The sequence below is a fragment of the Giraffa tippelskirchi genome, chromosome 14, assembly GCF_054371585.1.
Source record: "Giraffa tippelskirchi isolate mGirTip1 chromosome 14, T2T-mGirTip1v1.2.pri, whole genome shotgun sequence".
NCBI classification, from domain to species: Eukaryota; Metazoa; Chordata; class Mammalia; order Artiodactyla; family Giraffidae; genus Giraffa; species Giraffa tippelskirchi.
Genome location: NC_137288.1, coordinates 55,639,572 through 55,653,494, shown reverse-complemented (window position 1 = coordinate 55,653,494; position 13,923 = coordinate 55,639,572). Strand labels below are relative to the sequence as shown.

The 13,923-nt window shown below is 36.7% G+C and overlaps 1 protein-coding gene across 1 annotated transcript in view; it reads right to left on the bottom strand.

Annotated features, from left to right (window-relative positions):
• SETBP1 (SET binding protein 1) overlaps positions 1-13,923 on the bottom strand; it is an 890,090-nt gene that overhangs the window by 868,977 nt on the left and 7,190 nt on the right. The gene's annotated exons all lie outside the window — the stretch shown is intronic.

Sequence of the window (13,923 nt, the reverse complement as noted above, 5' to 3'; positions counted from 1 at the left end):
TAAAGAAGTGCTTTTCTTCAAAAAGAAGCCCCTTCTAACTTTATGATAATGTCTTTATGATGGAAAATGTACCCCTCAAATGTTTGAAATTTTCTTCCACTGTACTTTGAATGTGATGAATAGTGTTACCTGAAATCTCTGAGGTAGAGGTAACAAGAATCAGAGATTGTCTGATGGCATATAATCCAACTGAAGGCACATGTACTGGACCCCTGCTATGCATGCATATGTACAGGACTTCTACCATATTCCTAGAGGTATTTCAAACTTTATAGATAATAATCTCTACAGACAAAACTAATACAAATGAAAGTTTCCTAGGCATTATGTGTAAAGTGTAATGTAAATTGTAAGTTGCCAGAGTAAGCTGTCAAAGATAATATAGAAAATAAGTACCCTGACTTGTCAAAAATAAGTATCACTTTGAGTTATTAGGGAAATTCTCAGGAAAGAATTCAGAAATTGATATTCTAAAACTGAAAGGGAAATTAGTAATCAACTAGATAAAAGCTTTTAAATTTTTTCTACTATGTGAAATTTGTCTTTAAATAAACTCATAAGTAGAAACTTAACATGTAACTGTTACAAAGTAGATGACGTTAGGGGAAACAGTATGATACTCAGTTCAGTTCAGTCGTGTCTGACTCTTTGCGACCCCATGAACCGCAGCACACCAGGCCTCCCTGTCCATCACCAGCTCCCAGAGTTTACTCAAACTCATCTCCATTGAGTCAGTGATGCCATCCAACCATCTCATACACTGTCGTCCCCTTCTCCTCCTGCCTTCAATCTTTCCCAGCATCAGGGTCTTTTCCAATGAGTTAGTTCTTCACATCAGGTGGCCAAAGTATTGGAGTTTCAGCTTCAACATCAGTCCTTCCAATGAATACCCAGGACTGATCTCCTTTAGGATGGACTGGTTGGATCTCCTTGCAGTCTAAGGGACTCTCAAGAGTCTTCTCCAACACCACAGTTCAAAAGCATCATCAATTCTTTGGCGCTAAGCTTTCTTTATAGTCCCAACTCTCACATCCATACATGATTACTGGAAAAACCATAGCTTTGACTAGACAGACTTTGTCGACAAAGTAATGTCTCTGCTTTTTAATATGCTGTCTAGGTTGGTCATAACTTTCCTTCCAAGGAGTAAGCGTCTTTTAATTTCTTGGCTGCAATCACCATCTGCAGTGATTTTGGAGCCCAAAAAAATAAAGTCAGCCACTGTTTCCCCATCTATTTTCCATGAAGTGATGGGACCGGATGCCATGATATTAGTTTTCTGAATGTTGAGCTTTAAGCCAACTTTTTCACTCTCCTCTTTCACTTTCATTAAATTATGATTCTCAGTGCCCCACAATTATACACTTCACCTATCCCTCATAGCATTCTTAGTGCAACTTTCTGCAGCCTCAGACTTTTCCTCAGTCTAATTTTAAGACCTCTGAAAATAAAGCTGGAAATGCCTCAGTTAATACTAACATTAAATAAGGCCCAAATAGCTATACCAAGGAAGTAGTATGTCTCCTTTACAAATAAGCCTGGAAAATTGCTGGAATTAATTCAAATGTTCAACAGTTCCATCAACAATGCAAGATTTTTGTTTTATTTTTGCAATTGTTAATATACTGGGAACTTTTTCTTGCCTGTCAAAATATGGCTGCTGCATTTCTGGGTATGCAACTGTCTTGAGGACAAGAAAAGGGGAAAATAGTAATGGCAGGTACAAGTGTCTTTTTCTCTCTGCCACAACAAAAAAGCAAAAAATATGTCCAGAACAACCAGTAGATGCTTTCTTATATCTCATTGGCTATAACTTTGTCACATGACCATCCTTAACACTAAGGCATCTGGAAAAGTAAGTTGTCTCAGCTAATACTGTGTATCTTATATCCCTGGACAAAAGTGGGACTCTATTTGCCAGGAAGCAGTGATGTTGGTTCATCAGTTGAGAGTGTCTGCTCCTCTACACCTAGCCACAAATCTTTCTGTAACTGGGAACACCTATGTTCTTTGGTTAACATCACCAGCAAATTGATTGTGGGGTTTGTATCCACATTCTCAAGTTGGACCTTGATAAATGAACCAAATTTTGAAAAGTAGAGAGAGGGGGAGAAAACATTTCAGTGGAAGATCAGTGGTTCAAATGAATGGAACTGTACTTTGTGTTCTTGACCCCCTCATATCTAATGACTTACTTTCATTTTCAGGCCTCATTCAAAAATTCATCTTTTCTGAAGTCCATTCGTATCTGAGTATGTCCTCAATATTTTCCAGTTTTAAATATTTTACTGTATGAAAACCCTTTCTCATCATTCGTAAGTATTTAAGTTTTTCACCCTTTGGATGGTGATTGTATGAATTTATTTGCCAGAATTACTAAGATTAACTAAATTAGAGAATTTCCTAACAGTCTTTGACTTTCTAAACTCAAATTCCAGCTCTGTATTCTTCTGGGTATATAAACCTGAGTTAAATTATCTAACACTTTTGTGACTCAGTTTCATCATCAAAGAGATGAGTGTAATCATAGTGCCTTCCTTATAGAGTTAGTGAGAGTTATCTCTCATCAACTACAAGTCTGTCCTTGGATCAATACCAAAGACAGGCACACCCTGTGCACTCACCAAATAGTGGCTATTATTGCTGGGTGGTGAGCTTCCAATGTGCTGAAATGTGCTCTTATAAGGCCTTTTGACAGAAAATATCACTGTTGACATAATACTTTCTAAGAGGAAACTCTGAACTTAAGGAAATTTACCTTTAATACAATTATGTCTAATTCTCATGCCGCTTTTCATCTCAGAGAGCTAGTTTCTTTTTCCTGCTTCATTCTTCCTTAGTTGAAAAAACCCATATGATGAACTAACAAGATAACTTCACTGTCTTATTATAGATCACCAGATGTATAAGCTGGATTTAGAAAAGGCAGAGGAACCAGAGATCAAATTGCCAACATCCTTTGGATCATAGAAAAAGCAAAAGAATTCCAGAAAAACATCTACTTCTGCTTCATTGACTATGCTAAAGCCTTTGAACGTGTGGGTCACAACAAACTCTGGAAAATTCTTAAAGTGATAGGCATATCAGATCAATTACCTTCCTCCTGAGAGAACTGTACACAGGTCAAGAAGCAAGTTAGAACCAGATATGGAACAACGGACCGGTTCCAAATTGGGAAAGGAGTACGTCACGGTTATATATTGTCAACCAGCTTATTTAACTTACATGCAGAGTACATCATTCAAAATGCCAGGCTGGATGAAGCACAAACTGGAATCAAGATTGCTGAGAGAAATATCAATAACCTCAGATATGTAGATGATGCCACCCATATGGCAGACTAAGCACATATATAATAAAAATACATTTTGAACTGAACTGCATGAATACAGTTTACCAGCTGAGAAAAACAGTAACAATTTTAAAGGCATGAGACGATTTTGGAAATTCAATTTAAAGTGTTAAGTTATGGAGAAATTAAGATGAATGAAGCAAAGACCTATTGTTTATTGTTGTTTCATTTTGATTTTGTCTTAGATTTTTATTTTTAAGCCACTCTTATTGAAGTATAGCTAATTAACAATGTATTAGTTTCAGGTGTGCAGCAAGGCGATTCAGATTTTTCAGATTTTTTTCATTGTAGGTTATTACAAGATACTGAATAAATATTCCTGCCTACACAATAGGTCCTATTTATCTATCTCTTTTTTATATAGTACAATGTATATGTTAATTCCCCAATCCTAATTTATCTCTCCCCCGTCCCCTTTCTGCTTTGGTAGCTGTATGTTTGTTTTCTATGTGTGTGAGTCTATTTCGGTTTTGTAAATAAGTTGATTTGTGTCATGTTTTTAGTTTCCATATACATGTGATATCATGATATTTGCCTTTGTCTGACTTGCTTCACTTAATAATCTCTAGGTCCATCTATGTTGCTGCAAATCTATTATTTCATTCTTTTATGACTGAAAAATATTCCATCTTATATCCTTTTGAACCATGTTTTTTTCCAGATATATGCCCAGGAGTCAAACTGCTGGATCATACGGAGACTCTATTTTTAATTTTTTAAAGGAAGGAATCTCCATATTCTTTTTCCATAATGGCTGGATCAATTAACATCCCCACCAACAGTGCAGGAGGGTTTCCTTTCCTATGCAAGTTCTCTAGTATTTATTATTTATAGAGTTTTTAATAATGACCATTAAAAATGGTGTGAGGTGATACTCTATTGTAGTTTTGATGTGCGTTTTTCTAATAATTCACAATATTGTGCATCTTTTCATGTGCCTGATGGCCATCTATATATCTTCTTTTGGAGAAATGTCTATTTAGATGTTCTGCCTATTTTTTGGTTGGGTTGTTTGTTTTTTGATATCAAGTTGTATGAACTGTTATTTTGGAAATTAGTTCCTTGCCAGTAGCATCATTTGCAATATCCACAAATCAATGTGATACACCACATTTACAAATTGAAGGGTAAAAACCATGTGATCATCTCAATAGATATAGAAAATGCTTTCAATAAAATTCAATACATATTTGTGATAAAAAAATACACTTTTTAGAAAGTGAGCATAGAGGGAATATACATCAACATAATAAAAAGGCCACATATGACAAACCCACAGCTAACATCATGCTCAATGGTGAAAATGCAAATGTATTTCTTCTAAGATCAGGAACAACATAAGAATACCCACTCTTGTTACTTTTACTCAGTGTACTGGAAGTCCTAGTCACAGCAATCAGAGAGAAAATAGAAATAAAAGGAATCCAAATTGGAAAAGAAGGACATATTCTTAATAGACTCACTATCAAACTATGACAAACAGAATGATAATATAGTGCGATAACATTGGAAGTTTGTAGGTATATCATCAGAGAAGTGGTCAAAGGTATTCACTCCGGTTGCAAATAAAGGAAACTTGAATATAAGTAGCTAATGTGCAGAGCTCATTTTATAACTCATGGAACCAACTGACAATCTAACAGGGCCAGCTGGTTTTATAGGATGCTCCCATGCAGAGACCCAAATCTTTTCAGAATTCTCTTTCTTTGTATCTGTATCTTCAGTATATCCCGTTTGTTTTTTTAATATATGTCAAATTTGCTTTTTCCTAATTGTCTTCCTCTACTATCCAGATAAACATGGCTACACAGTTGGTTTAGTGCACATAGTCTAGGTTTATATTAATACGTGGAAAGAGAATGACACTTCCTTTAAAAGTTTTATTTATGGTTCTTAATTGGCCATCTTTCATTAGGTGTCACTTAATAGTAGTTGTGAATCAACAATACTCATGCAAATAACATGTTTGATCCCTGGGTCAGGAAGATCTCCTGGAGGAGGAAATGGCAACTCACTCCAGTATTCTTGCCTGGAAAATTCCAAGGACAGAGGAGCCTGGCTGGCTACAGTCCACGGGTTGGCAAAGAGTTGGACACGATTAAGCAACTGAGCACACACAGAGATAAAATTAAACATGCATATTAGAATCCCTTAGATAAAACATTGGAGGATTTTACTCAAGAAGAGAAAAAAATCTCAAGATAGAAAGTCAAGTTAATATACCATGGTAAAATGCTTATGGGTAAGAAAGCAGATAGAAAACCCACAATTTCCTCTTCCCTTACCTTCAGTATCTTATCAAATTGACAACCAAAATAACAAAAATTTAAATCAGGAAAAAAATTGTCAAAAGCAACTGTGGGAATGGAAAAACTTTCCCTCTATACTTTCTAGGTTAGACTGACGTGAGTCAGATTAACTGCAGAAAAAAAAAAAAATTTTAGTTACATATGTATGAGAGCGCCATAAGATTATGAATACCAAGGACAAGTTTGGCAATTGAGGCTATGTGCTACCTGAGAGGAGGAGAGGAGGTAGGGGTTTGAGACTTCAAAGAAGAGAAAGGAAATTTACATGGAGATGAACAACAAATGTTTGGTAAACAAATGTTTGCTATGCCATGCAGAGACAGTGGGATACAGAATGCACTTTGGTCTCCAAGCCCTGCTGAGTTCCCCCTACTACCTCTATCCCACAGTGCTCTTCCTGGAACAGACGCTATATCTAAATTATTTTAGGCAGTTAAGGGGGAGGTAATAGAAAGACCTCCCAAGTGTGCTGTTTCTTAGAAACAATCAATCCAAAATATTTCTCAAGCCAAAAAGACTCACTCTGCAGTGGCAAGTTATATTTCTGTACATAACCAAATAACATCATACCTCATACAACTCACTTTTAAAAGTGTCAGCCTAGGAAATAGAGTGAAAATTCAGGTGCAGCTTAGACAACTATGTATCTTATACCTACTCCCTCTATCCCCATGAAAAAGAACTGAAGAAATCAAGAAAATCCTGAGACTGCTCATGAATAATTCCCAAACTGAAATTAAGTAGAATGGATGTGTTTACACAGCCAGTGGAATGATAATGAAAAATTCTCTTGAGTAGGACTGTTTCACTTATATTTCCTGTGATCTCATCAGAAGTAGCAAAATCTTTTAGGACTCTCCATTTTTAAGTGTTTTACAGTAAAGTTGTGGAATAATCTATAAGATCTGGTTGTCCCATCCCATTAGATGATATTCTTCTTACTCTACACCTCATTGGATGAATCCCAGTAAAAACATTTAGACAAACTTGAGAAGAGACCCCCCCCCTGCAAAAAAAAGGAGAGATATAGAGCCAGGCTCTATGACAAAGGCTGCACATTGCCCTAGTGGAATGTCCCTCTCATTTTTTTTTTTTTTCCATTCTCAGGTTTAAAAGTTTAGAGTGAACAAAATTATTCCAGTCCTCAATTTAAAGCTTGGGACATAATACAAAGACTTCCTAAAGTTAAGGAAATTATCTTCTATTAGAATAAATAATATTAGATTGGATTACCCAAACAAACTATGAAAAAATAAAGCAAGAGCATGGCAACTATCCAAATATTTTAGGGGAAAAAATTGAAAATGAGAATCAAATAAAAGCACATATCATGTTAATAAAATAAAAAAAAGGTCAGCGTAAAAAGCTCAAGTCAAAGACTCTGAATCCAAACTTTCAAAGTTTGGGATAAATATGTATTTTATGTATGTATTTTATTTAAACTGTATTTTAATTAAATACAGTTATGTATCTTAAATACAGAATATGTATTTTAATTAAATGGAAAGAAGAACTGCAGGAAAAATAATAGAAAAACAACAGTATTGGAGGACATTATAAGACACTAAGGAATAGTTGAAATACTAACATTAAGTTAGTATATTTTTCCAATATAAATAAGTGGCTTTTATATGTCCAACTGTCTTGTTGACAACTGTAAAATTTGGAAGAAATACACACACATAAAACAAAACCTACTTGAAACAGGAAAGAGTTATCAAAAACAGCCAAATAATGCATGAGGGTCTACACACTGGATAAATTTTATAGTTTCATAGTTTTTACAGTGAGAGTAGGCTCAGTTTGCACTGTATGAAGTAAATAAAACTCAGAAAGTTCTGGTGTGTAACACCAAAGAATAAAATAAAAGGCAGCAACAGTCAACAGAAATTGCTGTTGGAAATCCAGGAAAGGGGATAACCAAAGAAGGCAATCTTCAAATTTTGTGTGTACATTCTTTCCAGATTTCTTGCTGATGTCTGACACTTGCATGAATGACATGGACACTGAAGGACAGCAGCATTGCCCACCTGAAAGGCTAACACTTTGGCATATTGATTATTTTGAATCAGAATTACTTAAGAAACAACTGGCAAGGATACTCTGCTCTTTTTGTCCCTTGAAAGGAGGAAATAAATTTCACATGTGATAGCATCCTCCCTATACCTGCAAAGTAGAAAGCATTCTTATCACCAGAGAGGGATTTCAAGGCCAAGAAGGCCATATAAAGAAATTTTGTTACTTCTTTATTAGTTTGCAGCCCCAAACCCCTTTGTTCTGTCAAATCTTCACAAATCTTCCATAAATAATTGTTTCTCTGTCTAAAAGGTATGAAGTCTATCTGCCTTGGTCACTTCTTTGATTTCATATCCATCAGAATTTCATAAACACAAAAGTAAATCTGTTTTTCTCCTACTAATTTATTTTATGTCAATTTAATTACTAGATCAGCCAAAGAACTCAGAAAGGAAGAAGGAAAATGATTTCCTTCCTGAGTTTGTTAATCTGATGATGAACTCAAATATCTTAGTATAAAGAACAGAGAAAAAACTTCAAAAAAAGAAAAATATTTTCAAGAGCTCATGAAATAATATAAAAAGATTTAAAATGCATGTATTCAGAGGCACTTCAGAATAACATGTATTAGTCATTCAGCTATGTCAGACTCAGGCCATTCCCTTCTCCAAGGCCATTCCCTTCCCGACCCAAGGATGGAACCCAGGTCTTCTGCATTGATGGACTTCCCTAGTGGCTCAGATGGTAAAGAATCCTGCTGCAGTGCAGAACACTCAAGTTCTATTCCTGGGTTGGGAAGATTCCCTGGAGAAGGGAATGGCTACCCACTCTAGTATTCTTGACTAGAGAATTCCATGGACAGAGGAGCCTGGAGGGCTATGGTACATGGGGTCGCCAAGAGTCAGACACAACTGAGCAACTAACACTTTCACTTTTTCAGAATAATATAGAGAGGAGGGGACAGAAAAATACCTGATGAAATAATGACCAAAAATTTCCCAGATTTTGGCATTGACAGAAATATATAGATTTGAGAAGCTCAGCAAATTTAAGCTGGATAAACATATAGAACACCATACCTTGATATAATATAATCAACTTATTGGGATCCAAAAATAAGAAAATAAAATCTTGAAAACAGCCAGAAAAAAAGATGCATTATGCAATTTAAGTCCATTGACTTTTCATAAGAAATTCTACACTGGAAAATGATTATTGCAAAGAGATTAAAGAGTCAAAATTCTGAAGTATGGAGAGTGAAAATAAAATAAGACTGCAGTCAGAATATTCTTGGCCTCCTCATTCTTCATCCAATAATCATGATATTCATAAGTCTATTGGAGGCAAATGAGTTCAAATTTTGGAGTTAAGGTTGAATTGGAATTAATATACTCGAATGGAATTGGTGCAAAATGAAAATGCCACCTCAAGTTTACTCTCGCTACCTATGCCAAACCAACTATTTCCATTTGAACTATTTTCTCCAGTGAAAAACTGATCTTTTCAATTTTTCTTCTGTTATTTCTGATTTTTTTTAACCCAAATGTACTTCCCAGTCCTTACCCTGCATTTTAACGATAATATGGGGATCTTTATAAAAATATAAAGGTATTTTGGGCAAGGTGGTGTAGGCAGAAAGAAAGAGAGAGAGAGGAAAGAAAGAACAGAGAGAAAGAAGGAAGAATAAAATAAATGAAAGAAAGACAATGAAATAATATCTGAGATAACTTTAAATGCCAAAACCTGTCAGTCAGAACTCTATATTCAGAGAAAACATCCTTAACAAATAAAGAAATTGATAAGTGATTACCATTGAATTGTTGTGTTTGGTGAACCAAGTATAACATCTCTAAAGACCAAATCAATTAATTGTATCTTGTCATCTCATTAGGAACAGGACTAGACCAGGTGCAACACAAATATCATAAATGATTCAGGAAACACCAGACCTGTGGTTTCATCTTGCCCAGGGGGGGAAACAATGGTGCTTGACTTTCTCATATATCCAGTTGCCATCTTAAAAAATAGAGAAAGCAGAAGAATCCAAAAGGTTGAGCATTGATCAAACAAAAAGAAACAATATTAAACAATAAACAAGCTATGAGATAGAAAGGAATTCTGAATTCATTGAATATTTTAACAAATAAATTGTTTAATCCAGGGATAATTTGAATATCATTAATGAACAAATTCAAGCTTTCTTGATAACTGGTTAAGTGGAGTGAGGATTGAAGGAAGGGGCTTGTGAGGGAGATTAGGCCAGTTAAAGAAAACAATAATAATAAAATCACCTTTCTTGAGTATAATTGTGTATGTGTATTTGTATCTATGATATACATGTTATAACAAAATATTTTTGGCTTTTCTACAATTAGTGTAACAACATACTTTTCTCCCAAAGCAAGTCTGTTCTCAAGTGTCTGTTTTCCTTAATATGCATGGGGTACATTATGTTTAAAAAATTGGCAGAGTATAGTAGAAAGGTAAAGAGAAAGCAAAACTAAGAGGAAATAAAATGTCTATTCTCTATCAGGTTTTTAAGCTTTGTTTTCCATGAAAAACGGTGGAAAGAAGGATAGTGGGATCTGTTCAAGATAAAATTTGTGAGATTCAGGCAGAAGAGTTGTTTGGGGACTTAAGCAATGAAATCTTACACAGGATTGGGGGAGCAGGCTTCTTCTGGTGCGAATTTTCAGGCCTGACACAATTCTGGCACCCAGAATATTAGAACATTAGAAGCATCCAGAGTTAGCAACCAGTCCAGCTACACAAATATTTTTTTGATAGGCAAGATCAGTGGTTAGATGTCTCCAAGTCGTCTCTAGGCAGCAGACTGAGACTGTGTGTTTGTGTGTTAGTCACTCAGTCGTGTCGAACTCTTTCCAACCCCATGGACTATAGCCCGCCAGGCTCCTCTGTCCTTGGAATTCTCCAGGCAAGAATACTGGAGTGGGTTGCCATTTCCTTCTCCAGGGGATCTTCCAGACCCAGGGATCCAACCCAGGTGTCCTGCATTGCAGGCAGATGCTTTACTGTCTGAGCTACTAGGGAAGCCCAAAGTGAAAGTCACTCAGTCATGTCTGACTATTTGGGAACCCATGGACTATACAGCTCATGGAATTCTCCAGGACAGAATACTAGAGTGGGTAGCCTTTCCCTTCTCCAGGGTATCTTCCCAACCCAGGGATCGAACCCAGGTCTTCCACATTGCAGGCAAATTCTTTACCAGCTGAGCCACAAGGGAAGCTCAAGACTGAGACTAGGGGAATATAGAAGAGGGTAATGATGCAAAGAGATTGGAGTAGATTAAAAGTTAGTGGCTCTGTGTAAATCTTCCCTTTCAAGATGTTCTAAACATAATTAGATGATATAACTAAACAGATAACTAAATTCCTGCTATATGTGTGACGGCTATGGGGCCAAAAAGCATGTAGGACATGTGTAGAATGAGTGAACATATAGAAAAGGAATCTGAAAGTTAGAGAACAAGAATTGTAACTGTTATAATAGTAGTAGTTTATTCTCACACAGAGAAGGTATATTCTGTTTAAAAAAAATTATCTCTGCCCATTTTTTAGATAGGAAGAAATAGGTTCTTAATCCAGCCTTAATGTATCTCTGATTCAGAGAATTGACACGAGTTGCTTGAGACCACTTATTAATGCAGAGCATAAGCTAGACTGGTGCTGAGCCTCCTCATTCCTTGTCCTGATCCTTTCTGCTAAGTTCTATCTGTAGGATCATATTTCTCCTTATCACATCTGCCCACAGCCACCTGAGATCTAAATTACTGTCCTGGAGTCTGGAAACAGCAAGTACATGGTTTTTTATAAAATGCCTCCACTTGTTTATGACTTCAAAGTTTCCTTTCATCATCCACTATTTTCTTACTTCTATCAGTCACAGCTGAGAACAACCATATCTATCCACTCAATGAAATCTAAATGTGATTTTTTTCTCTGCAAAGATCATTAAGAAAAAATGTGAACAATTTTGGGGTTGGGAAGAACACACTAGATTATGAGGACTTTAATGTTTTCAAATCTTCAGGAGAGAGCAAAGTTTCAGAGTTAGAAAAGAAGATGGCAAAATTCTTCCCTCTAATATGATTTCAAGGCTACAAGACAACACTTCTTCTTATCACATGTGTATAATTTTTTTTTTTATCAGAAGACAAGCCCTTTCCTTTTCCAAGAAAGAAAAATTACTTTCTAAGTCTTTCTGGGGAGGGTAACACTGGCCAACTGCAGGGATATAATAATAAAGCTAAGGTATTTATTATAACGCTTACTCTTCTCAACAACTATCTGCTTTAGATTTTAATATCCCCATCTGACAGATGAGGACACAAGGAGAGAAAAGTTAAATGACTTGCCAAACATAATGCAGTTAAGGAGTGCTCAAGTTGGCATTCAAATCTATGTAATTTGGCCTCCAAGTTCTTTTGTTTAAGCACTATACCATGTTTTAGTGTGAAAATGTTAGTCACTCAAACAGTCAAACAATCATGGGGTTCAACTATTTGCAACCTCGTGGACTGCAGCTTGCCAGGCTCCTCTCTCCATGGAATTCTCCAGGCAAGAACACTGGAGTGGGTAGCCATTCCCATCTCCAGGGGATCTTCCCTACCCAGGGGATCAAGCCTGGGTCTCCTGCATTGTAGGCAGAATCTTTACCATCTGAGCCATCAGGGACTACCTCTTTACAATAAGATGAAAAAGAGAAGCATGTTTCTTGTTCTCAGGAAAAATAGGACAGCAAAAAATGAGAGTTCCTGTTGCTCCACATCTTTGCCAGTTTGCTGTTGTCAGTATTCTAGATTTTGACTTTCTAATCGAAAAAGCAAGAGAGTTCCAGAAAAACATCTATTTCTGCTTTATTGACTATGCCAAAGCCTTTGACTGTGTGGATCACAATAAACTGTGGAAAATTCTGAAAGAGATGGGAATACCAGACCACCTGACCTGTCTCTTGAGAAACCTGTATGCAGGTCAGGAAGCAACAGTTAGAACTGGACATGGAACAACAGACTGGTTCCAAATAGGAAAAGGAGTACGTCAAGGCTGTATATTGTCACCCTGTTTATTTAACTTATATGCAGAGTACATCATGAGAAACGCTGGGCTGGAAGAAACACAAGCTGGAATCAAGATTGCCGGGAGAAATATCAATAACCTCAGATATGCAGATGACACCACCCTTATGGCAGAAAGTGAAGAAGAACTAAAGAACCTCTTGATGAAGGTGAAAGAGGAGAGTGAAAAAGTTGGCTTAAAGCTCAACATTCAGAAAACTAAGATCATGGCATCTGGTCCCATCACTTCATGGGAAATAGATGGGGAAACAGTGGAAACAGTGTCAGACTTTATTTTTGGGGCTCCAAAATCACTGCTGATGGTGATTGCAGTCATGAAATTAAAAGACACTTACTCCTTGGAAGGAAGGTTATGGCCAACCTAGATAGCATATTTAAAAGCAGAGACATTACTTTGCCAACAAAAGTCCGTCTAGCCAAGGCTATGGTTTTTCCAGTGGTCATGTATGGATGTGAGAGTTGGACGGTGAAGAAAGCTGAGCGCCGCAGAATTGATGCTTTTGAACTGTGGTGTTGGAGAAGACTCTTGAGAGTTCCTTGGACTGCAAGGAGATCCAACCAGTCCATCCTAAAGGAGATCAGCACTAGGTATTCATTGGAAGGACTGATGTTGAAGCTGAAACTCCAATATTTTGGCCACCTGATGCGAAGAGTTGACTCATTGGAAAAGACCCTAATGCTGGGAAGGATTGGGGGCAGGAGGAGAAGGGGACGACAGAGGATGAGATGGTTGGATGGCATCACTGACTCGATGGACACGAGTTTGGGTAAACTCCGGGAGTTGGTGATGGACAGGGAGGCCTGGCGTGCTGCAATTCATGGGGTCACAAAGAGTCGGAAACGACTGAGCAACTGAACTGAACTGAATAGGCGTGGAGTGGTATTTCATCATGTAAATTTACAAATTTCTGATGATATATAACTTTGAGTTTCCTTTCATATACATATTTTTCATCTGTATATAGCCTTTGGTGAGGTGTTTGTTCAGATCTTTTGTCCATTCTAAAAACTATGTTGTTTCATTATTTGGGGGATCTAAAAGTTCTTTGTACATTTAGGATATAGTTCTTGTCAGATATGTCTTTTGCAAATACTTTCTCCCAGTCTGTGACTCATCATCTCATCTCTCAAAAGTGTCTTCTACAGAACAA